Source organism: Pelmatolapia mariae, linkage group LG23 (assembly GCF_036321145.2).
Source record: "Pelmatolapia mariae isolate MD_Pm_ZW linkage group LG23, Pm_UMD_F_2, whole genome shotgun sequence".
In the NCBI taxonomy this organism is placed as follows: domain Eukaryota; kingdom Metazoa; phylum Chordata; class Actinopteri; order Cichliformes; family Cichlidae; genus Pelmatolapia; species Pelmatolapia mariae.
In genome coordinates, this window is record NC_086246.1 from 20255626 (window position 1) to 20279169 (window position 23544).

Sequence of the window (23544 nt, forward strand, 5' to 3'; positions counted from 1 at the left end):
TTGAAACGAATCTGAGGCACTCTTTTAGCTCATTTTCTAATAGGATGGTTAGTGAGTCTTGCGCAAAGAGCTCTCCCACTGATGTAGTAATGTCAAAATCTTCAAGCGTTATATCAATATCACTGTACATGCACAGAGCACCTGTAGATGTTTTTGTGCACACACTCACAAATGTTTATGACGTGAAGTTTGCAGCATTGAGTATGCATTACAGCTGTGCTGTCATGTGCAGGTATTAAAAAAAATAGAAACCAATCAATATCCTTCACTCTAAATTGTTTTTTAAATCACAACAAAATGGGTTACAGTATCTACATGAACCCCGTTGTCGAGGAAGCCTCTCACTTACGGCCATACCACGCCTGAACTCATCTGACCTCTGAAGCTAAGCAGGGGCTGTCCTGGATAGTAGCATCACCTTCACCTTGCTCCATGTTAGAAACTCCATGATATCGTGTTCCCTGCTCAGGGTATCACATTGATGCGCATTTACGCAGTATTCTTCGGGACCGCAGCCAGCAGCCAATAAGAATTAAAACTCGTTGCTCATGGGTGTCAGGTGGACACTGTGCCTGCTGCACACTACAAGGTTAACAAGTTCCTCACTACTGAGCCCAGACGGACTAGCCATAGACGTTTTCTGCATTTACGGAATAAATAAGTTTGTGCATTTCCTAAATATTTCGTTCTTGTTGTTTTTTTGTTTTACACAAAAGCGAAAGGCAATCAGGAGCGTTGTCACGAAGCCTTTCCTGAAGCTGCCTCCACTGAGTGAGCAGCAGCGCCCTCTGCCGTTTGTGTGTTGAAGTGCAAAAGCTTACAGCACCTGGTATTCCCAGGCGGTCTCCCATCCAAGTACTGACCAGGCCCGACCCTGCTTAGCTTCCGAGATCAGACGAGATCGGGCGTGTTCAGGGTGGTATGGCCGTAAGCCAGTGAAGCCCGCTATAAAAGACCTTTTATAGGCTGCAAATGTCACAGCGTTTAAACTATAGTATTGTGCTAAACTTCATGTGTTACAGCGAGAACATGCAAACCTTTGTTGTTAACTGCAGCTTCAACATTGAGCTGCAAAAATGCTTTTCCCGCAGTAACATCACGATAATAACACATGTTAGGTTCTCACAGCACAGTGTTAAAGTGACAGCGAGCACACAGTGTGTTAGGACCATTTGGAAGTCCAACATTTTTGCGGTTTGGAGAATTCAGCTTGTATACAGAACATGAAAACGTAAGCATGACTGTGTCATCACAGCATGTATAAAAAGGCTGTTTCTGAAGCGTTCCCTCGCTTACGGCCATACCGCCCTGAACACGCCCGATCTCGTCTGATCTCGGCAGCCAAGCAGGGCCGGGCCTGGTCAGTACTTGGATGGGTGACCGCCCGGGAATAGCGGGTGCTGTAAGCTTTTGCACTTCAACACGCAAATGACAGTTTAAATATTGAAACGAATCTGAGGCACTCTTTTAGCTCATTTTCTAATAGGATGGTTAGTGAGTCTTGCGCAAAGAGCTCTCCCACTGATGTAGTAATGTCAAAATCTTCAAGCGTTATATCAATATCACTGTACATGCACAGAGCACCTGTAGATGTTTTTGTGCACACACTCACAAATGTTTATGACGTGAAGTTTGCAGCATTGAGTATGCATTACAGCTGTGCTGTCATGTGCAGGTATTAAAAAAAATAGAAACCAATCAATATCCTTCACTCTAAATTGTTTTTTAAATCACAACAAAATGGGTTACAGTATCTACATGAACCCCGTTGTCGAGGAAGCCTCTCACTTACGGCCATACCACGCCTGAGCTCATCTGACCTCTGAAGCTAAGCAGGGGCTGTCCTGGATAGTAGCATCACCTTCACCTTGCTCCATGTTAGAAACTCCATGATATCGTGTTCCCTGCTCAGGGTATCACATTGATGCGCATTTACGCAGTATTCTTCGGGACCGCAGCCAGCAGCCAATAAGAATTAAAACTCGTTGCTCATGGGTGTCAGGTGGACACTGTGCCTGCTGCACACTACAAGGTTAACAAGTTCCTCACTACTGAGCCCAGACGGACTAGCCATAGACATTTTCTGCATTTACGGAATAAATAAGTTTGTGCATTTCCTAAATATTTCGTTCTTGTTGTTTTTTTGTTTTACACAAAAGCGAAAGGCAATCAGGAGCGTTGTCACGAAGCCTTTCCTGAAGCTGCCTCCACTGAGTGAGCAGCAGCGCCCTCTGCCGTTTGTGTGTTGAAGTGCAAAAGCTTACAGCACCTGGTATTCCCAGGCGGTCTCCCATCCAAGTACTGACCAGGCCCGACCCTGCTTAGCTTCCGAGATCAGACGAGATCGGGCGTGTTCAGGGTGGTATGGCCGTAAGCGAGTGAAGCCCGCTATAAAAGACCTTTTATAGGCTGCAAATGTCACAGCGTTTAAACTATAGTATTGTGCTAAACTTCATGTGTTACAGCGAGAACATGCAAACCTTTGTTGTTAACTGCAGCTTCAACATTGAGCTGCAAAAATGCTTTTCCCGCAGTAACATCACGATAATAACACATGTTAGGTTCTCACAGCACAGTGTTAAAGTGACAGCGAGCACACAGTGTGTTAGGACCATTTGGAAGTCCAACATTTTTGCGGTTTGGAGAATTCAGCTTGTATACAGAACATGAAAACGTAAGCATGACTGTGTCATCACAGCATGTATAAAAAGGCTGTTTCTGAAGCGTTCCCTCGCTTACGGCCATACCGCCCTGAACACGCCCGATCTCGTCTGATCTCGGCAGCCAAGCAGGGCCGGGCCTGGTCAGTACTTGGATGGGTGACCGCCCGGGAATACCGGGTGCTGTAAGATTTTGCACTTCAACACGCAAATGACAGTTTAAATATTGAAACGAATCTGAGGCACTCTTTTAGCTCATTTCCTAATAGGATGGTTAGTGAGTCTTGCGCAAAGAGCTCTCCCACTGATGTAGTAATGTCAAAATCTTCAAGCGTTATATCAATATCACTGTACATGCACAGAGCACCTGTAGATGTTTTTGTGCACACACTCACAAATGTTTATGACGTGAAGTTTGCAGCATTGAGTATGCATTACAGCTGTGCTGTCATGTGCAGGTATTAAAAAAAATAGAAACCAATCAATATCCTTCACTCTAAATTGTTTTTTAAATCACAACAAAATGGGTTACAGTATCTACATGAACCCCGTTGTCGAGGAAGCCTCTCACTTACGGCCATACCACGCCTGAACTCATCTGACCTCTGAAGCTAAGCAGGGGCTGTCCTGGATAGTAGCATCACCTTCACCTTGCTCCATGTTAGAAACTCCATGATATCGTGTTCCCTGCTCAGGGTATCACATTGATGCGCATTTACGCAGTATTCTTCGGGACCGCAGCCAGCAGCCAATAAGAATTAAAACTCGTTGCTCATGGGTGTCAGGTGGACACTGTGCCTGCTGCACACTACAAGGTTAACAAGTTCCTCACTACTGAGCCCAGACGGACTAGCCATAGACATTTTCTGCATTTACGGAATAAATAAGTTTGTGCATTTCCTAAATATTTCGTTCTTGTTGTTTTTTTGTTTTACACAAAAGCGAAAGGCAATCAGGAGCGTTGTCACGAAGCCTTTCCTGAAGCTGCCTCCACTGAGTGAGCAGCAGCGCCCTCTGCCGTTTGTGTGTTGAAGTGCAAAAGCTTACAGCACCTGGTATTCCCAGGCGGTCTCCCATCCAAGTACTGACCAGGCCCGACCCTGCTTAGCTTCCGAGATCAGACGAGATCGGGCGTGTTCAGGGTGGTATGGCCGTAAGCGAGTGAAGCCCGCTATAAAAGACCTTTTATAGGCTGCAAATGTCACAGCGTTTAAACTATAGTATTGTGCTAAACTTCATGTGTTACAGCGAGAACATGCAAACCTTTGTTGTTAACTGCAGCTTCAACATTGAGCTGCAAAAATGCTTTTCCCGCAGTAACATCACGATAATAACACATGTTAGGTTCTCACAGCACAGTGTTAAAGTGACAGCGAGCACACAGTGTGTTAGGACCATTTGGAAGTCCAACATTTTTGCGGTTTGGAGAATTCAGCTTGTATACAGAACATGAAAACGTAAGCATGACTGTGTCATCACAGCATGTATAAAAAGGCTGTTTCTGAAGCGTTCCCTCGCTTACGGCCATACCGCCCTGAACACGCCCGATCTCGTCTGATCTCGGCAGCCAAGCAGGGCCGGGCCTGGTCAGTACTTGGATGGGTGACCGCCCGGGAATACCGGGTGCTGTAAGATTTTGCACTTCAACACGCAAATGACAGTTTAAATATTGAAACGAATCTGAGGCACTCTTTTAGCTCATTTCCTAATAGGATGGTTAGTGAGTCTTGCGCAAAGAGCTCTCCCACTGATGTAGTAATGTCAAAATCTTCAAGCGTTATATCAATATCACTGTACATGCACAGAGCACCTGTAGATGTTTTTGTGCACACACTCACAAATGTTTATGACGTGAAGTTTGCAGCATTGAGTATGCATTACAGCTGTGCTGTCATGTGCAGGTATTAAAAAAAATAGAAACCAATCAATATCCTTCACTCTAAATTGTTTTTTAAATCACAACAAAATGGGTTACAGTATCTACATGAACCCCGTTGTCGAGGAAGCCTCTCACTTACGGCCATACCACGCCTGAACTCATCTGACCTCTGAAGCTAAGCAGGGGCTGTCCTGGATAGTAGCATCACCTTCACCTTGCTCCATGTTAGAAACTCCATGATATCGTGTTCCCTGCTCAGGGTATCACATTGATGCGCATTTACGCAGTATTCTTCGGGACCGCAGCCAGCAGCCAATAAGAATTAAAACTCGTTGCTCATGGGTGTCAGGTGGACACTGTGCCTGCTGCACACTACAAGGTTAACAAGTTCCTCACTACTGAGCCCAGACGGACTAGCCATAGACATTTTCTGCATTTACGGAATAAATAAGTTTGTGCATTTCCTAAATATTTCGTTCTTGTTGTTTTTTTGTTTTACACAAAAGCGAAAGGCAATCAGGAGCGTTGTCACGAAGCCTTTCCTGAAGCTGCCTCCACTGAGTGAGCAGCAGCGCCCTCTGCCGTTTGTGTGTTGAAGTGCAAAAGCTTACAGCACCTGGTATTCCCAGGCGGTCTCCCATCCAAGTACTGACCAGGCCCGACCCTGCTTAGCTTCCGAGATCAGACGAGATCGGGCGTGTTCAGGGTGGTATGGCCGTAAGCCAGTGAAGCCCGCTATAAAAGACCTTTTATAGGCTGCAAATGTCACAGCGTTTAAACTATAGTATTGTGCTAAACTTCATGTGTTACAGCGAGAACATGCAAACCTTTGTTGTTAACTGCAGCTTCAACATTGAGCTGCAAAAATGCTTTTCCCGCAGTAACATCACGATAATAACACATGTTAGGTTCTCACAGCACAGTGTTAAAGTGACAGCGAGCACACAGTGTGTTAGGACCATTTGGAAGTCCAACATTTTTGCGGTTTGGAGAATTCAGCTTGTATACAGAACATGAAAACGTAAGCATGACTGTGTCATCACAGCATGTATAAAAAGGCTGTTTCTGAAGCGTTCCCTCGCTTACGGCCATACCGCCCTGAACACGCCCGATCTCGTCTGATCTCGGCAGCCAAGCAGGGCCGGGCCTGGTCAGTACTTGGATGGGTGACCGCCTGGGAATACCGGGTGCTGTAAGCTTTTGCACTTCAACACGCAAATGACAGTTTAAATATTGAAACGAATCTGAGGCACTCTTTTAGCTCATTTTCTAATAGGATGGTTAGTGAGTCTTGCGCAAAGAGCTCTCCCACTGATGTAGTAATGTCAAAATCTTCAAGCGTTATATCAATATCACTGTACATGCACAGAGCACCTGTAGATGTTTTTGTGCACACACTCACAAATGTTTATGACGTGAAGTTTGCAGCATTGAGTATGCATTACAGCTGTGCTGTCATGTGCAGGTATTAAAAAAAATAGAAACCAATCAATATCCTTCACTCTAAATTGTTTTTTAAATCACAACAAAATGGGTTACAGTATCTACATGAACCCCGTTGTCGAGGAAGCCTCTCACTTACGGCCATACCACGCCTGAACTCATCTGACCTCTGAAGCTAAGCAGGGGCTGTCCTGGATAGTAGCATCACCTTCACCTTGCTCCATGTTAGAAACGCCATGATATCGTGTTCCCTGCTCAGGGTATCACATTGATGCGCATTTACGCAGTATTCTTCGGGACCGCAGCCAGCAGCCAATAAGAATTAAAACTCGTTGCTCATGGGTGTCAGGTGGACACTGTGCCTGCTGCACACTACAAGATTAACAAGTTCCTCACTACTGAGCCCAGACGGACTAGCCATAGACATTTTCTGCATTTACGGAATAAATAAGTTTGTGCATTTCCTAAATATTTCGTTCTTGTTGTTTTTTTGTTTTACACAAAAGCCAAAGGCAATCAGGAGCGTTGTCACGAAGCCTTTCCTGAAGCTGCCTCCACTGAGTGAGCAGCAGCGCCCTCTGCCGTTTGTGTGTTGAAGTGCAAAAGCTTACAGCACCTGGTATTCCCGGGCGGTCTCCCATCCAAGTACTGACCAGGCCCGACCCTACTTAGCTTCCGAGATCAGACGAGATCGGGCGTGTTCAGGGTGGTATGGCCGTAAGCGAGTGAAGCCCGCTATAAAAGACCTTTTATAGGCTGCAAATGTCACAGCGTTTAAACTATAGTATTGTGCTAAACTTCATGTGTTACAGCGAGAACATGCAAACCTTTGTTGTTAACTGCAGCTTCAACATTGAGCTGCAAAAATGCTTTTCCCGCAGTAACATCACGATAATAACACATGTTAGGTTCTCACAGCACAGTGTTAAAGTGACAGCGAGCACACAGTGTGTTAGGACCATTTGGAAGTCCAACATTTTTGCGGTTTGGAGAATTCAGCTTGTATACAGAACATGAAAACGTAAGCATGACTGTGTCATCACAGCATGTATAAAAAGGCTGTTTCTGAAGCGTTCCCTCGCTTACGGCCATACCGCCCTGAACACGCCCGATCTCGTCTGATCTCGGCAGCCAAGCAGGGCCGGGCCTGGTCAGTACTTGGATGGGTGACCGCCTGGGAATACCGGGTGCTGTAAGCTTTTGCACTTCAACACGCAAATGACAGTTTAAATATTGAAACGAATCTGAGGCACTCTTTTAGCTCATTTTCTAATAGGATGGTTAGTGAGTCTTGCGCAAAGAGCTCTCCCACTCATGTAGTAATGTCAAAATCTTCAAGCGTTATATCAATATCACTGTACATGCACAGAGCACCTGTAGATGTTTTTGTGCACACACTCACAAATGTTTATGACGTGAAGTTTGCAGCATTGAGTATGCATTACAGCTGTGCTGTCATGTGCAGGTATTAAAAAAAATAGAAACCAATCAATATCCTTCACTCTAAATTGTTTTTTAAATCACAACAAAATGGGTTACAGTATCTACATGAACCCCGTTGTCGAGGAAGCCTCTCACTTACGGCCATACCACGCCTGAACTCATCTGACCTCTGAAGCTAAGCAGGGGCTGTCCTGGATAGTAGCATCACCTTCACCTTGCTCCATGTTAGAAACTCCATGATATCGTGTTCCCTGCTCAGGGTATCACATTGATGCGCATTTACGCAGTATTCTTCGGGACCGCAGCCAGCAGCCAATAAGAATTAAAACTCGTTGCTCATGGGTGTCAGGTGGACACTGCGCCTGCTGCACACTACAAGGTTAACAAGTTCCTCACTACTGAGCCCAGACGGACTAGCCATAGACATTTTCTGCATTTACGGAATAAATAAGTTTGTGCATTTCCTAAATATTTCGTTCTTGTTGTTTTTTTGTTTTACACAAAAGCGAAAGGCAATCAGGAGCGTTGTCACGAAGCCTTTCCTGAAGCTGCCTCCACTGAGTGAGCAGCAGCGCCCTCTGCCGTTTGTGTGTTGAAGTGCAAAAGCTTAGAGCACCTGGTATTCCCAGGCGGTCTCCCATCCAAGTACTGACCAGGCCCGACCCTGCTTAGTTTCCGAGATCAGACGAGATCGGGCATGCTCAGGGTGGTATGGCCGTAAGCGAGGGACGCCTGCTATAAAAGACTATTTGTAGGCTGCAAATGTCACACCATTTAAACTATAGTATTGTGCTAAACTTCATGTGTTACAGCGAGAACATGCAAACCTTTGTTGTTAACTGCAGCTTCAACATTGAGCTGCAAAAATGCTTTTCCCGCAGTAACATCACGATAATAACACATGTTAGGTTCTCACAGCACAGTGTTAAAGTGACAGCGAGCACACAGTGTGTTAGGACCATTTGGAAGTCCAACATTTTTGCGGTTTGGAGAATTCAGCTTGCATACAGAACATGAAAACGTAAGCATGACTGTGTCATCACAGCATGTATAAAAAGGCTGTTTCTGAAGCGTTCCCTCGCTTACGGCCATACCGCCCTGAACACGCCCGATCTCGTCTGATCTCGGCAGCCAAGCAGGGCCCGGCCTGGTCAGTACTTGGATGGGTGACCGCCTGGGAATACCGGGTGCTGTAAGCTTTTGCACTTCAACACGCAAATGACAGTTTAAATATTGAAACGAATCTGAGGCACTCTTTTAGCTCATTTTCTAATAGGATGGTTAGTGAGTCTTGCGCAAAGAGCTCTCCCACTCATGTAGTAATGTCAAAATCTTCAAGCGTTATATCAATATCACTGTACATGCACAGAGCACCTGTAGATGTTTTTGTGCACACACTCACAAATGTTTATGACGTGAAGTTTGCAGCATTGAGTATGCATTACAGCTGTGCTGTCATGTGCAGGTATTAAAAAAAATAGAAACCAATCAATATCCTTCACTCTAAATTGTTTTTTAAATCACAACAAAATGGGTTACAGTATCTACATGAACCCCGTCGTCGAGGAAGCCTCTCACTTACGGCCATACCACGCCTGAACTCATCTGACCTCTGAAGCTAAGCAGGGGCTGTCCTGGATAGTAGCATCACCTTCACCTTGCTCCATGTTAGAAACTCCATGATATCGTGTTCCCTGCTCAGGGTATCACATTGATGCGCATTTACGCAGTATTCTTCGGGACCGCAGCCAGCAGCCAATAAGAATTAAAACTCGTTGCTCATGGGTGTCAGGTGGACACTGTGCCTGCTGCACACTACAAGGTTAACAAGTTCCTCACTACTGAGCCCAGACGGACTAGCCATAGACATTTTCTGCATTTACGGAATAAATAAGTTTGTGCATTTCCTAAATATTTCGTTCTTGTTGTTTTTTTGTTTTACACAAAAGCGAAAGGCAATCAGGAGCGTTGTCACGAAGCCTTTCCTGAAGCTGCCTCCACTGAGTGAGCAGCAGCGCCCTCTGCCGTTTGTGTGTTGAAGTGCAAAAGCTTACAGCACCTGGTATTCCCAGGCGGTCTCCCATCCAAGTACTGACCAGGCCCGACCCTGCTTAGCTTCCGAGATCAGACGAGATCGGGCGTGTTCAGGGTGGTATGGCCGTAAGCCAGTGAAGCCCGCTATAAAAGACCTTTTATAGGCTGCAAATGTCACAGCGTTTAAACTATAGTATTGTGCTAAACTTCATGTGTTACAGCGAGAACATGCAAACCTTTGTTGTTAACTGCAGCTTCAACATTGAGCTGCAAAAATGCTTTTCCCGCAGTAACATCACGATAATAACACATGTTAGGTTCTCACAGCACAGTGTTAAAGTGACAGCGAGCACACAGTGTGTTAGGACCATTTGGAAGTCCAACATTTTTGCGGTTTGGAGAATTCAGCTTGCATACAGAACATGAAAACGTAAGCATGACTGTGTCATCACAGCATGTATAAAAAGGCTGTTTCTGAAGCGTTCCCTCGCTTACGGCCATACCGCCCTGAACACGCCCGATCTCGTCTGATCTCGGCAGCCAAGCAGGGCCCGGCCTGGTCAGTACTTGGATGGGTGACCGCCTGGGAATACCGGGTGCTGTAAGCTTTTGCACTTCAACACGCAAATGACAGTTTAAATATTGAAACGAATCTGAGGCACTCTTTTAGCTCATTTTCTAATAGGATGGTTAGTGAGTCTTGCGCAAAGAGCTCTCCCACTCATGTAGTAATGTCAAAATCTTCAAGCGTTATATCAATATCACTGTACATGCACAGAGCACCTGTAGATGTTTTTGTGCACACACTCACAAATGTTTATGACGTGAAGTTTGCAGCATTGAGTATGCATTACAGCTGTGCTGTCATGTGCAGGTATTAAAAAAAATAGAAACCAATCAATATCCTTCACTCTAAATTGTTTTTTAAATCACAACAAAATGGGTTACAGTATCTACATGAACCCCGTCGTCGAGGAAGCCTCTCACTTACGGCCATACCACGCCTGAACTCATCTGACCTCTGAAGCTAAGCAGGGGCTGTCCTGGATAGTAGCATCACCTTCACCTTGCTCCATGTTAGAAACTCCATGATATCGTGTTCCCTGCTCAGGGTATCACATTGATGCGCATTTACGCAGTATTCTTCGGGACCGCAGCCAGCAGCCAATAAGAATTAAAACTCGTTGCTCATGGGTGTCAGGTGGACACTGTGCCTGCTGCACACTACAAGGTTAACAAGTTCCTCACTACTGAGCCCAGACGGACTAGCCATAGACGTTTTCTGCATTTACGGAATAAATAAGTTTGTGCATTTCCTAAATATTTCGTTCTTGTTGTTTTTTTGTTTTACACAAAAGCGAAAGGCAATCAGGAGCGTTGTCACGAAGCCTTTCCTGAAGCTGCCTCCACTGAGTGAGCAGCAGCGCCCTCTGCCGTTTGTGTGTTGAAGTGCAAAAGCTTACAGCACCTGGTATTCCCAGGCGGTCTCCCATCCAAGTACTGACCAGGCCCGACCCTGCTTAGCTTCCGAGATCAGACGAGATCGGGCGTGTTCAGGGTGGTATGGCCGTAAGCCAGTGAAGCCCGCTATAAAAGACCTTTTATAGGCTGCAAATGTCACAGCGTTTAAACTATAGTATTGTGCTAAACTTCATGTGTTACAGCGAGAACATGCAAACCTTTGTTGTTAACTGCAGCTTCAACATTGAGCTGCAAAAATGCTTTTCCCGCAGTAACATCACGATAATAACACATGTTAGGTTCTCACAGCACAGTGTTAAAGTGACAGCGAGCACACAGTGTGTTAGGACCATTTGGAAGTCCAACATTTTTGCGGTTTGGAGAATTCAGCTTGTATACAGAACATGAAAACGTAAGCATGACTGTGTCATCACAGCATGTATAAAAAGGCTGTTTCTGAAGCGTTCCCTCGCTTACGGCCATACCGCCCTGAACACCCCCGATCTCGTCTGATCTCGGCAGCCAAGCAGGGCCGGGCCTGGTCAGTACTTGGATGGGTGACCGCCCGGGAATACCGGGTGCTGTAAGCTTTTGCACTTCAACACGCAAATGACAGTTTAAATATTGAAACGAATCTGAGGCACTCTTTTAGCTCATTTTCTAATAGGATGGTTAGTGAGTCTTGCGCAAAGAGCTCTCCCACTGATGTAGTAATGTCAAAATCTTCAAGCGTTATATCAATATCACTGTACATGCACAGAGCACCTGTAGATGTTTTTGTGCACACACTCACAAATGTTTATGACGTGAAGTTTGCAGCATTGAGTATGCATTACAGCTGTGCTGTCATGTGCAGGTATTAAAAAAAATAGAAACCAATCAATATCCTTCACTCTAAATTGTTTTTTAAATCACAACAAAATGGGTTACAGTATCTACATGAACCCCGTTGTCGAGGAAGCCTCTCACTTACGGCCATACCACGCCTGAGCTCATCTGACCTCTGAAACTAAGCAGGGGCTGTCCTGGATAGTAGCATCACCTTCACCTTGCTCCATGTTAGAAACTCCATGATATCGTGGTCCCTCCTCAGGGTATCACATTGATGCGCATTTACGCAGTATTCTTCGGGACCGCAGCCAGCAGCCAATAAGAATTAAAACTCGTTGCTCATGGGTGTCAGGTGGACACTGTGCCTGCTGCACACTACAAGGTTAACAAGTTCCTCACTACTGAGCCCAGACGGACTAGCCATAGACATTTTCTGCATTTACGGAATAAATAAGTTTGTGCATTTCCTAAATATTTCGTTCTTGTTGTTTTTTTGTTTTACACAAAAGCGAAAGGCAATCAGGAGCGTTGTCACGAAGCCTTTCCTGAAGCTGCCTCCACTGAGTGAGCAGCAGCGCCCTCTGCCGTTTGTGTGTTGAAGTGCAAAAGCTTACAGCACCTGGTATTCCCAGGCGGTCTCCCATCCAAGTACTGACCAGGCCCGACCCTGCTTAGCTTCCGAGATCAGACGAGATCGGGCGTGTTCAGGGTGGTATGGCCGTAAGCCAGTGAAGCCCGCTATAAAAGACCTTTTATAGGCTGCAAATGTCACAGCGTTTAAACTATAGTATTGTGCTAAACTTCATGTGTTACAGCGAGAACATGCAAACCTTTGTTGTTAACTGCAGCTTCAACATTGAGCTGCAAAAATGCTTTTCCCGCAGTAACATCACGATAATAACACATGTTAGGTTCTCACAGCACAGTGTTAAAGTGACAGCGAGCACACAGTGTGTTAGGACCATTTGGAAGTCCAACATTTTTGCGGTTTGGAGAATTCAGCTTGCATACAGAACATGAAAACGTAAGCATGACTGTGTCATCACAGCATGTATAAAAAGGCTGTTTCTGAAGCGTTCCCTCGCTTACGGCCATACCGCCCTGAACACGCCCGATCTCGTCTGATCTCGGCAACCAAGCAGGGCCCGGCCTGGTCAGTACTTGGATGGGTGACCGCCTGGGAATACCGGGTGCTGTAAGCTTTTGCACTTCAACACGCAAATGACAGTTTAAATATTGAAACGAATCTGAGGCACTCTTTTAGCTCATTTTCTAATAGGATGGTTAGTGAGTCTTGCGCAAAGAGCTCTCCCACTCATGTAGTAATGTCAAAATCTTCAAGCGTTATATCAATATCACTGTACATGCACAGAGCACCTGTAGATGTTTTTGTGCACACACTCACAAATGTTTATGACGTGAAGTTTGCAGCATTGAGTATGCATTACAGCTGTGCTGTCATGTGCAGGTATTAAAAAAAATAGAAACCAATCAATATCCTTCACTCTAAATTGTTTTTTAAATCACAACAAAATGGGTTACAGTATCTACATGAACCCCGTCGTCGAGGAAGCCTCTCACTTACGGCCATACCACGCCTGAACTCATCTGACCTCTGAAGCTAAGCAGGGGCTGTCCTGGATAGTAGCATCACCTTCACCTTGCTCCATGTTAGAAACTCCATGATATCGTGTTCCCTGCTCAGGGTATCACATTGATGCGCATTTACGCAGTATTCTTCGGGACCGCAGCCAGCAGCCAATAAGAATTAAAACTCGTTGCTCATGGGTGTCAGGTGGACACTGTGCCTGCTGCACACTACAAGGTTAACAAGTTCCTCACTACTGAGCCCAGACGGACTAGCCATAGACGTTTTCTGCATTTACGGAATAAATAAGTTTGTGCATTTCCTAAATATTTCGTTCTTGTTGTTTTTTTGTTTTACACAAAAGCGAAAGGCAATCAGGAGCGTTGTCACGAAGCCTTTCCTGAAGCTGCCTCCACTGAGTGAGCAGCAGCGCCCTCTGCCGTTTGTGTGTTGAAGTGCAAAAGCTTACAGCACCTGGTATTCCCAGGCGGTCTCCCATCCAAGTACTGACCAGGCCCGACCCTGCTTAGCTTCCGAGATCAGACGAGATCGGGCGTGTTCAGGGTGGTATGGCCGTAAGCGAGTGAAGCCCGCTATAAAAGACCTTTTATAGGCTGCAAATGTCACAGCGTTTAAACTATAGTATTGTGCTAAACTTCATGTGTTACAGCGAGAACATGCAAACCTTTGTTGTTAACTGCAGCTTCAACATTGAGCTGCAAAAATGCTTTTCCCGCAGTAACATCACGATAATAACACATGTTAGGTTCTCACAGCACAGTGTTAAAGTGACAGCGAGCACACAGTGTGTTAGGACCATTTGGAAGTCCAACATTTTTGCGGTTTGGAGAATTCAGCTTGTATACAGAACATGAAAACGTAAGCATGACTGTGTCATCACAGCATGTATAAAAAGGCTGTTTCTGAAGCGTTCCCTCGCTTACGGCCATACCGCCCTGAACACCCCCGATCTCGTCTGATCTCGGCAGCCAAGCAGGGCCGGGCCTGGTCAGTACTTGGATGGGTGACCGCCCGGGAATACCGGGTGCTGTAAGCTTTTGCACTTCAACACGCAAATGACAGTTTAAATATTGAAACGAATCTGAGGCACTCTTTTAGCTCATTTTCTAATAGGATGGTTAGTGAGTCTTGCGCAAAGAGCTCTCCCACTGATGTAGTAATGTCAAAATCTTCAAGCGTTATATCAATATCACTGTACATGCACAGAGCACCTGTAGATGTTTTTGTGCACACACTCACAAATGTTTATGACGTGAAGTTTGCAGCATTGAGTATGCATTACAGCTGTGCTGTCATGTGCAGGTATTAAAAAAAATAGAAACCAATCAATATCCTTCACTCTAAATTGTTTTTTAAATCACAACAAAATGGGTTACAGTATCTACATGAACCCCGTTGTCGAGGAAGCCTCTCACTTACGGCCATACCACGCCTGAACTCATCTGACCTCTGAAGCTAAGCAGGGGCTGTCCTGGATAGTAGCATCACCTTCACCTTGCTCCATGTTAGAAACTCCATGATATCGTGTTCCCTGCTCAGGGTATCACATTGATGCGCATTTACGCAGTATTCTTCGGGACCGCAGCCAGCAGCCAATAAGAATTAAAACTCGTTGCTCATGGGTGTCAGGTGGACACTGTGCCTGCTGCACACTACAAGGTTAACAAGTTCCTCACTACTGAGCCCAGACGGACTAGCCATAGACATTTTCTGCATTTACGGAATAAATAAGTTTGTGCATTTCCTAAATATTTCGTTCTTGTTGTTTTTTTGTTTTACACAAAAGCGAAAGGCAATCAGGAGCGTTGTCACGAAGCCTTTCCTGAAGCTGCCTCCACTGAGTGAGCAGCAGCGCCCTCTGCCGTTTGTGTGTTGAAGTGCAAAAGCTTACAGCACCTGGTATTCCCAGGCGGTCTCCCATCCAAGTACTGACCAGGCCCGACCCTGCTTAGCTTCCGAGATCAGACGAGATCGGGCGTGTTCAGGGTGGTATGGCCGTAAGCCAGTGAAGCCCGCTATAAAAGACCTTTTATAGGCTGCAAATGTCACAGCGTTTAAACTATAGTATTGTGCTAAACTTCATGTGTTACAGCGAGAACATGCAAACCTTTGTTGTTAACTGCAGCTTCAACATTGAGCTGCAAAAATGCTTTTCCCGCAGTAACATCACGATAATAACACATGTTAGGTTCTCACAGCACAGTGTTAAAGTGACAGCGAGCACACAGTGTGTTAGGACCATTTGGAAGTCCAACATTTTTGCGGTTTGGAGAATTCAGCTTGTATACAGAACATGAAAACGTAAGCATGACTGTGTCATCACAGCATGTATAAAAAGGCTGTTTCTGAAGCGTTCCATCGCTTACGGCCATACCGCCCTGAACACGCCCGATCTCGTCTGATCTCGGCAGCCAAGCAGGGCAGGGCCGGGCCTGGTCAGTACTTGGATGGGTGACCGCCCGGGAATACCGGGTGCTGTAAGCTTTTGCACTTCAACACGCAAATGACAGTTTAAATATTGAAACGAATCTGAGGCACTCTTTTAGCTCATTTTCTAATAGGATGGTTAGTGAGTCTTGCGCAAAGAGCTCTCCCACTGATGTAGTAATGTCAAAATCTTCAAGCGTTATATCAATATCACTGTACATGCAGAGCACCTGTAGATGTTTTTGTGCACACACTCACAAATGTTTATGACGTGAAGTTTGCAGCATTGAGTATGCATTACAGCTGTGCTGTCATGTGCAGGTATTAAAAAAAATAGAAACCAATCAATATCCTTCACTCTAAATTGTTTTTTAAATCACAACAAAATGGGTTACAGTATCTACATGAACCCCGTTGTCGAGGAAGCCTCTCACTTACGGCCATACCACGCCTGAGCTCATCTGACCTCTGAAGCTAAGCAGGGGCTGTCCTGGATAGTAGCATCACCTTCACCTTGCTCCATGTTAGAAACTCCATGATATCGTGTTCCCTGCTCAGGGTATCACATTGATGCGCATTTACGCAGTATTCTTCGGGACCGCAGCCAGCAGCCAATAAGAATTAAAACTCGTTGCTCATGGGTGTCAGGTGGACACTGTGCCTGCTGCACACTACAAGGTTAACAAGTTCCTCACTACTGAGCCCAGACGGACTAGCCATAGACATTTTCTGCATTTACGGAATAAATAAGTTTGTGCATTTCCTAAATATTTCGTTCTTGTTGTTTTTTTGTTTTACACAAAAGCGAAAGGCAATCAGGAGCGTTGTCACGAAGCCTTTCCTGAAGCTGCCTCCACTGAGTGAGCAGCAGCGCCCTCTGCCGTTTGTGTGTTGAAGTGCAAAAGCTTACAGCACCTGGTATTCCCAGGCGGTCTCCCATCCAAGTACTGACCAGGCCCGACCCTGCTTAGCTTCCGAGATCAGACGAGATCGGGCGTGTTCAGGGTGGTATGGCCGTAAGCCAGTGAAGCCCGCTATAAAAGACCTTTTATAGGCTGCAAATGTCACAGCGTTTAAACTATAGTATTGTGCTAAACTTCATGTGTTACAGCGAGAACATGCAAACCTTTGTTGTTAACTGCAGCTTCAACATTGAGCTGCAAAAATGCTTTTCCCGCAGTAACATCACGATAATAACACATGTTAGGTTCTCACAGCACAGTGTTAAAGTGACAGCGAGCACACAGTGTGTTAGGACCATTTGGAAGTCCAACATTTTTGCGGTTTGGAGAATTCAGCTTGTATACAGAACATGAAAACGTAAGCATGACTGTGTCATCACAGCATGTATAAAAAGGCTGTTTCTGAAGCGTTCCCTCGCTTACGGCCATACCGCCCTGAACACGCCCGATCTCGTCTGATCTCGGCAGCCAAGCAGGGCCGGGCCTGGTCAGTACTTGGATGGGTGACCGCCTGGGAATACCGGGTGCTGTAAGCTTTTGCACTTCAACACGCAAATGACAGTTTAAATATTGAAACGAATCTGAGGCACTCTTTTAGCTCATTTTCTAATAGGATGGTTAGTGAGTCTTGCGCAAAGAGCTCTCCCACTGATGTAGTAATGTCAAAATCTTCAAGCGTTATATCAATATCACTGTACATGCACAGAGCACCTGTAGATGTTTTTGTGCACACACTCACAAATGTTTATGACGTGAAGTTTGCAGCATTGAGTATGCATTACAGCTGTGCTGTCATGTGCAGGTATTAAAAAAAATAGAAACCAATCAATATCCTTCACTCTAAATTGTTTTTTAAATCACAACAAAATGGGTTACAGTATCGACATGAACCCCGTTGTCGAGGACCGCAGCCAGCAGCCAATAAGAATTAAAACTCGTTGCTCATGGGTGTCAGGTGGACACTGTGCCTGCTGCACACTACAAGGTTAACAAGTTCCTCACTACTGAGCCCAGACGGACTAGCCATAGACATTTTCTGCATTTACGGAATAAATAAGTTTGTGCATTTCCTAAATATTTCGTTCTTGTTGTTTTTTTGTTTTACACAAAAGCGAAAGGCAATCAGGAGCGTTGTCACGAAGCCTTTCCTGAAGCTGCCTCCACTGAGTGAGCAGCAGCGCCCTCTGCCGTTTGTGTGTTGAAGTGCAAAAGCTTACAGCACCTGGTATTCCCAGGCGGTCTCCCATCCAAGTACTGACCAGGCCCGACCCTGCTTAGCTTCCGAGATCAGACGAGATCGGGCGTGTTCAGGGTGGTATGGCCGTAAGCGAGTGAAGCCCGCTATAAAAGACCTTTTATAGGCTGCAAATGTCACAGCGTTTAAACTATAGTATTGTGCTAAACTTCATGTGTTACAGCGAGAACATGCAAACCTTTGTTGTTAACTGCAGCTTCAACATTGAGCTGCAAAAATGCTTTTCCCGCAGTAACATCACGATAATAACACATGTTAGGTTCTCACAGCACAGTGTTAAAGTGACAGCGAGCACACAGTGTGTTAGGACCATTTGGAAGTCCAACATTTTTGCGGTTTGGAGAATTCAGCTTGTATACAGAACATGAAAACGTAAGCATGACTGTGTCATCACAGCATGTATAAAATGGCTGTTTCTGAAGCGTTCCCTCGCTTACGGCCATACCGCCCTGAACACGCCCGATCTCGTCTGATCTCGGCAGCCAAGCAGGGCCGGGCCTGGTCAGTACTTGGATGGGTGACCGCCTGGGAATACCGGGTGCTGTAAGCTTTTGCACTTCAACACGCAAATGACAGTTTAAATATTGAAACGAATCTGAGGCACTCTTTTAGCTCATTTTCTAATAGGATGGTTAGTGAGTCTTGCGCAAAGAGCTCTCCCACTGATGTAGTAATGTCAAAATCTTCAAGCGTTATATCAATATCACTGTACATGCACAGAGCACCTGTAGATGTTTTTGTGCACACACTCACAAATGTTTATGACGTGAAGTTTGCAGCATTGAGTATGCATTACAGCTGTGCTGTCATGTGCAGGTATTAAAAAAAATAGAAACCAATCAATATCCTTCACTCTAAATTGTTTTTTAAATCACAACAAAATGGGTTACAGTATCTACATGAACCCCGTTGTCGAGGAAGCCTCTCACTTACGGCCATACCACGCCTGAGCTCATCTGACCTCTGAAGCTAAGCAGGGGCTGTCCTGGATAGTAGCATCACCTTCACCTTGCTCCATGTTAGAAACTCCATGATATCGTGTTCCCTCCTCAGGGTATCACATTGATGCGCATTTACGCAGTATTCTTCGGGACCGCAGCCAGCAGCCAATAAGAATTAAAACTCGTTGCTCATGGGTGTCAGGTGGACACTGTGCCTGCTGCACACTACAAGGTTAACAAGTTCCTCACTACTGAGCCCAGACGGACTAGCCATAGACATTTTCTGCATTTACGGAATAAATAAGTTTGTGCATTTCCTAAATATTTCGTTCTTGTTGTTTTTTTGTTTTACACAAAAGCGAAAGGCAATCAGGAGCGTTGTCACGAAGCCTTTCCTGAAGCTGCCTCCACTGAGTGAGCAGCAGCGCCCTCTGCCGTTTGTGTGTTGAAGTGCAAAAGCTTACAGCACCTGGTATTCCCAGGCGGTCTCCCATCCAAGTACTGACCAGGCCCGACCCTGCTTAGCTTCCGAGATCAGACGAGATCGGGCGTGTTCAGGGTGGTATGGCCGTAAGCGAGTGAAGCCCGCTATAAAAGACCTTTTATAGGCTGCAAATGTCACAGCGTTTAAACTATAGTATTGTGCTAAACTTCATGTGTTACAGCGAGAACATGCAAACCTTTGTTGTTAACTGCAGCTTCAACATTGAGCTGCAAAAATGCTTTTCCCGCAGTAACATCACGATAATAACACATGTTAGGTTCTCACAGCACAGTGTTAAAGTGACAGCGAGCACACAGTGTGTTAGGACCATTTGGAAGTCCAACATTTTTGCGGTCTGGAGAATTCAGCTTGTATACAGAACATGAAAACGTAAGCATGACTGTGTCATCACAGCATGTATAAAAAGGCTGTTTCTGAAGCGTTCCCTCGCTTACGGCCATACCGCCCTGAACACGCCCGATCTCGTCTGATCTCGGCAGCCAAGCAGGGCCGGGCCTGGTCAGTACTTGGATGGGTGACCGCCTGGGAATACCGGGTGCTGTAAGCTTTTGCACTTCAACACGCAAATGACAGTTTAAATATTGAAACGAATCTGAGGCACTCTTTTAGCTCATTTTCTAATAGGATGGTTAGTGAGTCTTGCGCAAAGAGCTCTCCCACTGATGTAGTAATGTCAAAATCTTCAAGCGTTATATCAATATCACTGTACATGCACAGAGCACCTGTAGATGTTTTTGTGCACACACTCACAAATGTTTATGACGTGAAGTTTGCAGCATTGAGTATGCATTACAGCTGTGCTGTCATGTGCAGGTATTAAAAAAAATAGAAACCAATCAATATCCTTCACTCTAAATTGTTTTTTAAATCACAACAAAATGGGTTACAGTATCGACATGAACCCCGTTGTCGAGGACCTCAGCCAGCAGCCAATAAGAATTAAAACTCGTTGCTCATGGGTGTCAGGTGGACACTGTGCCTGCTGCACACTACAAGGTTAACAAGTTCCTCACTACTGAGCCCAGACGGACTAGCCATAGACATTTTCTGCATTTACGGAATAAATAAGTTTGTGCATTTCCTAAATATTTCGTTCTTGTTGTTTTTTTGTTTTACACAAAAGCGAAAGGCAATCAGGAGCGTTGTCACGAAGCCTTTCCTGAAGCTGCCTCCACTGAGTGAGCAGCAGCGCCCTCTGCCGTTTGTGTGTTGAAGTGCAAAAGCTTACAGCACCTGGTATTCCCAGGCGGTCTCCCATCCAAGTACTGACCAGGCCCGACCCTGCTTAGCTTCCGAGATCAGACGAGATCGGGCGTGTTCAGGGTGGTATGGCCGTAAGCGAGTGAAGCCCGCTATAAAAGACCTTTTATAGGCTGCAAATGTCACAGCGTTTAAACTATAGTATTGTGCTAAACTTCATGTGTTACAGCGAGAACATGCAAACCTTTGTTGTTAACTGCAGCTTCAACATTGAGCTGCAAAAATGCTTTTCCCGCAGTAACATCACGATAATAACACATGTTAGGTTCTCACAGCACAGTGTTAAAGTGACAGCGAGCACACAGTGTGTTAGGACCATTTGGAAGTCCAACATTTTTGCGGTTTGGAGAATTCAGCTTGTATACAGAACATGAAAACGTAAGCATGACTGTGTCATCACAGCATGTATAAAAAGGCTGTTTCTGAAGCGTTCCCTCGCTTACGGCCATACCGCCCTGAACACGCCCGATCTCGTCTGATCTCGGCAGCCAAGCAGGGCCGGGCCTGGTCAGTACTTGGATGGGTGACCGCCTGGGAATACCGGGTGCTGTAAGCTTTTGCACTTCAACACGCAAATGACAGTTTAAATATTGAAACGAATCTGAGGCACTCTTTTAGCTCATTTTCTAATAGGATGGTTAGTGAGTCTTGCGCAAAGAGCTCTCCCACTGATGTAGTAATGTCAAAATCTTCAAGCGTTATATCAATATCACTGTACATGCACAGAGCACCTGTAGATGTTTTTGTGCACACACTCACAAATGTTTATGACGTGAAGTTTGCAGCATTGAGTATGCATTACAGCTGTGCTGTCATGTGCAGGTATTAAAAAAAATAGAAACCAATCAATATCCTTCACTCTAAATTGTTTTTTAAATCACAACAAAATGGGTTACAGTATCTACATGAACCCCGTTGTCGAGGAAGCCTCTCACTTACGGCCATACCACGCCTGAGCTCATCTGACCTCTGAAGCTAAGCAGGGGCTGTCCTGGATAGTAGCATCACCTTCACCTTGCTCCATGTTAGAAACTCCATGATATCGTGTTCCCTCCTCAGGGTATCACATTGATGCGCATTTACGCAGTATTCTTCGGGACCGCAGCCAGCAGCCAATAAGAATTAAAACTCGTTGCTCATGGGTGTCAGGTGGACACTGTGCCTGCTGCACACTACAAGGTTAACAAGTTCCTCACTACTGAGCCCAGACGGACTAGCCATAGACATTTTCTGCATTTACGGAATAAATAAGTTTGTGCATTTCCTAAATATTTCGTTCTTGTTGTTTTTTTGTTTTACACAAAAGCGAAAGGCAATCAGGAGCGTTGTCACGAAGCCTTTCCTGAAGCTGCCTCCACTGAGTGAGCAGCAGCGCCCTCTGCCGTTTGTGTGTTGAAGTGCAAAAGCTTACAGCACCTGGTATTCCCAGGCGGTCTCCCATCCAAGTACTGACCAGGCCCGACCCTGCTTAGCTTCCGAGATCAGACGAGATCGGGCGTGTTCAGGGTGGTATGGCCGTAAGCGAGTGAAGCCCGCTATAAAAGACCTTTTATAGGCTGCAAATGTCACAGCGTTTAAACTATAGTATTGTGCTAAACTTCATGTGTTACAGCGAGAACATGCAAACCTTTGTTGTTAACTGCAGCTTCAACATTGAGCTGCAAAAATGCTTTTCCCGCAGTAACATCACGATAATAACACATGTTAGGTTCTCACAGCACAGTGTTAAAGTGACAGCGAGCACACAGTGTGTTAGGACCATTTGGAAGTCCAACATTTTTGCGGTCTGGAGAATTCAGCTTGTATACAGAACATGAAAACGTAAGCATGACTGTGTCATCACAGCATGTATAAAAAGGCTGTTTCTGAAGCGTTCCCTCGCTTACGGCCATACCGCCCTGAACACGCCCGATCTCGTCTGATCTCGGCAGCCAAGCAGGGCCGGGCCTGGTCAGTACTTGGATGGGTGACCGCCTGGGAATACCGGGTGCTGTAAGCTTTTGCACTTCAACACGCAAATGACAGTTTAAATATTGAAACGAATCTGAGGCACTCTTTTAGCTCATTTTCTAATAGGATGGTTAGTGAGTCTTGCGCAAAGAGCTCTCCCACTGATGTAGTAATGTCAAAATCTTCAAGCGTTATATCAATATCACTGTACATGCACAGAGCACCTGTAGATGTTTTTGTGCACACACTCACAAATGTTTATGACGTGAAGTTTGCAGCATTGAGTATGCATTACAGCTGTGCTGTCATGTGCAGGTATTAAAAAAAATAGAAACCAATCAATATCCTTCACTCTAAATTGTTTTTTAAATCACAACAAAATGGGTTACAGTATCGACATGAACCCCGTTGTCGAGGACCGCAGCCAGCAGCCAATAAGAATTAAAACTCGTTGCTCATGGGTGTCAGGTGGACACTGTGCCTGCTGCACACTACAAGGTTAACAAGTTCCTCACTACTGAGCCCAGACGGACTAGCCATAGACATTTTCTGCATTTACGGAATAAATAAGTTTGTGCATTTCCTAAATATTTCGTTCTTGTTGTTTTTTTGTTTTACACAAAAGCGAAAGGCAATCAGGAGCGTTGTCACGAAGCCTTTCCTGAAGCTGCCTCCACTGAGTGAGCAGCAGCGCCCTCTGCCGTTTGTGTGTTGAAGTGCAAAAGCTTACAGCACCTGGTATTCCCAGGCGGTCTCCCATCCAAGTACTGACCAGGCCCGACCCTGCTTAGCTTCCGAGATCAGACGAGATCGGGCGTGTTCAGGGTGGTATGGCCGTAAGCGAGTGAAGCCCGCTATAAAAGACCTTTTATAGGCTGCAAATG

The 23544-nt window shown here is 45.4% G+C and overlaps 33 non-coding genes across 33 annotated transcripts; 16 read left to right on the plus strand and 17 right to left on the minus strand.

The window, feature by feature from the left end:
* Positions 1–814: 814 nt before the first annotated feature.
* Positions 815–933, minus strand: LOC134621605 (5S ribosomal RNA). Its single transcript, XR_010092356.1, has one exon. It is a non-coding gene; the product is annotated as a 5S ribosomal RNA (ribosomal RNA).
* Positions 934–1290: 357 nt separating this feature from the next.
* Positions 1291–1409, plus strand: LOC134621708 (5S ribosomal RNA). Its single transcript, XR_010092454.1, has one exon. It is a non-coding gene; the product is annotated as a 5S ribosomal RNA (ribosomal RNA).
* An 848-nt stretch (positions 1410–2257) lies between these two features.
* On the minus strand, positions 2258–2376 carry LOC134621616 (5S ribosomal RNA). The gene has a single exon (XR_010092367.1). It is a non-coding gene; the product is annotated as a 5S ribosomal RNA (ribosomal RNA).
* A 357-nt stretch (positions 2377–2733) lies between these two features.
* Positions 2734–2852, plus strand: LOC134621714 (5S ribosomal RNA). The gene has a single exon (XR_010092459.1). It is a non-coding gene; the product is annotated as a 5S ribosomal RNA (ribosomal RNA).
* An 848-nt stretch (positions 2853–3700) lies between these two features.
* Positions 3701–3819, minus strand: LOC134621630 (5S ribosomal RNA). Its single transcript, XR_010092379.1, has one exon. It is a non-coding gene; the product is annotated as a 5S ribosomal RNA (ribosomal RNA).
* A 357-nt stretch (positions 3820–4176) lies between these two features.
* LOC134621715 (5S ribosomal RNA) lies at positions 4177–4295 on the plus strand. Its single transcript, XR_010092460.1, has one exon. It is a non-coding gene; the product is annotated as a 5S ribosomal RNA (ribosomal RNA).
* An 848-nt stretch (positions 4296–5143) lies between these two features.
* On the minus strand, positions 5144–5262 carry LOC134621641 (5S ribosomal RNA). Its single transcript, XR_010092390.1, has one exon. It is a non-coding gene; the product is annotated as a 5S ribosomal RNA (ribosomal RNA).
* Positions 5263–5619: 357 nt separating this feature from the next.
* On the plus strand, positions 5620–5738 carry LOC134622224 (5S ribosomal RNA). The gene has a single exon (XR_010092922.1). It is a non-coding gene; the product is annotated as a 5S ribosomal RNA (ribosomal RNA).
* An 848-nt stretch (positions 5739–6586) lies between these two features.
* Positions 6587–6705, minus strand: LOC134622149 (5S ribosomal RNA). The gene has a single exon (XR_010092852.1). It is a non-coding gene; the product is annotated as a 5S ribosomal RNA (ribosomal RNA).
* A 357-nt stretch (positions 6706–7062) lies between these two features.
* LOC134622225 (5S ribosomal RNA) lies at positions 7063–7181 on the plus strand. Its single transcript, XR_010092923.1, has one exon. It is a non-coding gene; the product is annotated as a 5S ribosomal RNA (ribosomal RNA).
* Positions 7182–8029: 848 nt separating this feature from the next.
* On the minus strand, positions 8030–8148 carry LOC134621705 (5S ribosomal RNA). The gene has a single exon (XR_010092451.1). It is a non-coding gene; the product is annotated as a 5S ribosomal RNA (ribosomal RNA).
* Positions 8149–8505: 357 nt separating this feature from the next.
* On the plus strand, positions 8506–8624 carry LOC134621737 (5S ribosomal RNA). The gene has a single exon (XR_010092481.1). It is a non-coding gene; the product is annotated as a 5S ribosomal RNA (ribosomal RNA).
* Positions 8625–9472: 848 nt separating this feature from the next.
* Positions 9473–9591, minus strand: LOC134621652 (5S ribosomal RNA). Its single transcript, XR_010092401.1, has one exon. It is a non-coding gene; the product is annotated as a 5S ribosomal RNA (ribosomal RNA).
* Positions 9592–9948: 357 nt separating this feature from the next.
* On the plus strand, positions 9949–10067 carry LOC134621738 (5S ribosomal RNA). The gene has a single exon (XR_010092482.1). It is a non-coding gene; the product is annotated as a 5S ribosomal RNA (ribosomal RNA).
* An 848-nt stretch (positions 10068–10915) lies between these two features.
* Positions 10916–11034, minus strand: LOC134621663 (5S ribosomal RNA). Its single transcript, XR_010092412.1, has one exon. It is a non-coding gene; the product is annotated as a 5S ribosomal RNA (ribosomal RNA).
* Positions 11035–11391: 357 nt separating this feature from the next.
* On the plus strand, positions 11392–11510 carry LOC134621636 (5S ribosomal RNA). The gene has a single exon (XR_010092385.1). It is a non-coding gene; the product is annotated as a 5S ribosomal RNA (ribosomal RNA).
* An 848-nt stretch (positions 11511–12358) lies between these two features.
* On the minus strand, positions 12359–12477 carry LOC134621675 (5S ribosomal RNA). Its single transcript, XR_010092423.1, has one exon. It is a non-coding gene; the product is annotated as a 5S ribosomal RNA (ribosomal RNA).
* A 357-nt stretch (positions 12478–12834) lies between these two features.
* LOC134621784 (5S ribosomal RNA) lies at positions 12835–12953 on the plus strand. The gene has a single exon (XR_010092525.1). It is a non-coding gene; the product is annotated as a 5S ribosomal RNA (ribosomal RNA).
* An 848-nt stretch (positions 12954–13801) lies between these two features.
* Positions 13802–13920, minus strand: LOC134621687 (5S ribosomal RNA). Its single transcript, XR_010092434.1, has one exon. It is a non-coding gene; the product is annotated as a 5S ribosomal RNA (ribosomal RNA).
* A 357-nt stretch (positions 13921–14277) lies between these two features.
* On the plus strand, positions 14278–14396 carry LOC134621637 (5S ribosomal RNA). Its single transcript, XR_010092386.1, has one exon. It is a non-coding gene; the product is annotated as a 5S ribosomal RNA (ribosomal RNA).
* Positions 14397–15244: 848 nt separating this feature from the next.
* LOC134621699 (5S ribosomal RNA) lies at positions 15245–15363 on the minus strand. Its single transcript, XR_010092445.1, has one exon. It is a non-coding gene; the product is annotated as a 5S ribosomal RNA (ribosomal RNA).
* A 357-nt stretch (positions 15364–15720) lies between these two features.
* LOC134621779 (5S ribosomal RNA) lies at positions 15721–15844 on the plus strand. Its single transcript, XR_010092521.1, has one exon. It is a non-coding gene; the product is annotated as a 5S ribosomal RNA (ribosomal RNA).
* An 846-nt stretch (positions 15845–16690) lies between these two features.
* On the minus strand, positions 16691–16809 carry LOC134621710 (5S ribosomal RNA). Its single transcript, XR_010092456.1, has one exon. It is a non-coding gene; the product is annotated as a 5S ribosomal RNA (ribosomal RNA).
* A 357-nt stretch (positions 16810–17166) lies between these two features.
* On the plus strand, positions 17167–17285 carry LOC134622226 (5S ribosomal RNA). Its single transcript, XR_010092924.1, has one exon. It is a non-coding gene; the product is annotated as a 5S ribosomal RNA (ribosomal RNA).
* Positions 17286–17959: 674 nt separating this feature from the next.
* LOC134621722 (5S ribosomal RNA) lies at positions 17960–18078 on the minus strand. Its single transcript, XR_010092467.1, has one exon. It is a non-coding gene; the product is annotated as a 5S ribosomal RNA (ribosomal RNA).
* A 357-nt stretch (positions 18079–18435) lies between these two features.
* On the plus strand, positions 18436–18554 carry LOC134622227 (5S ribosomal RNA). Its single transcript, XR_010092925.1, has one exon. It is a non-coding gene; the product is annotated as a 5S ribosomal RNA (ribosomal RNA).
* An 848-nt stretch (positions 18555–19402) lies between these two features.
* On the minus strand, positions 19403–19521 carry LOC134621734 (5S ribosomal RNA). The gene has a single exon (XR_010092478.1). It is a non-coding gene; the product is annotated as a 5S ribosomal RNA (ribosomal RNA).
* A 357-nt stretch (positions 19522–19878) lies between these two features.
* LOC134622228 (5S ribosomal RNA) lies at positions 19879–19997 on the plus strand. Its single transcript, XR_010092926.1, has one exon. It is a non-coding gene; the product is annotated as a 5S ribosomal RNA (ribosomal RNA).
* Positions 19998–20671: 674 nt separating this feature from the next.
* On the minus strand, positions 20672–20790 carry LOC134621746 (5S ribosomal RNA). Its single transcript, XR_010092490.1, has one exon. It is a non-coding gene; the product is annotated as a 5S ribosomal RNA (ribosomal RNA).
* Positions 20791–21147: 357 nt separating this feature from the next.
* On the plus strand, positions 21148–21266 carry LOC134622229 (5S ribosomal RNA). The gene has a single exon (XR_010092927.1). It is a non-coding gene; the product is annotated as a 5S ribosomal RNA (ribosomal RNA).
* Positions 21267–22114: 848 nt separating this feature from the next.
* Positions 22115–22233, minus strand: LOC134621757 (5S ribosomal RNA). The gene has a single exon (XR_010092501.1). It is a non-coding gene; the product is annotated as a 5S ribosomal RNA (ribosomal RNA).
* Positions 22234–22590: 357 nt separating this feature from the next.
* LOC134622230 (5S ribosomal RNA) lies at positions 22591–22709 on the plus strand. The gene has a single exon (XR_010092928.1). It is a non-coding gene; the product is annotated as a 5S ribosomal RNA (ribosomal RNA).
* Positions 22710–23383: 674 nt separating this feature from the next.
* LOC134621769 (5S ribosomal RNA) lies at positions 23384–23502 on the minus strand. Its single transcript, XR_010092512.1, has one exon. It is a non-coding gene; the product is annotated as a 5S ribosomal RNA (ribosomal RNA).
* Between the last annotated feature and the right edge of the window lie 42 nt (positions 23503–23544).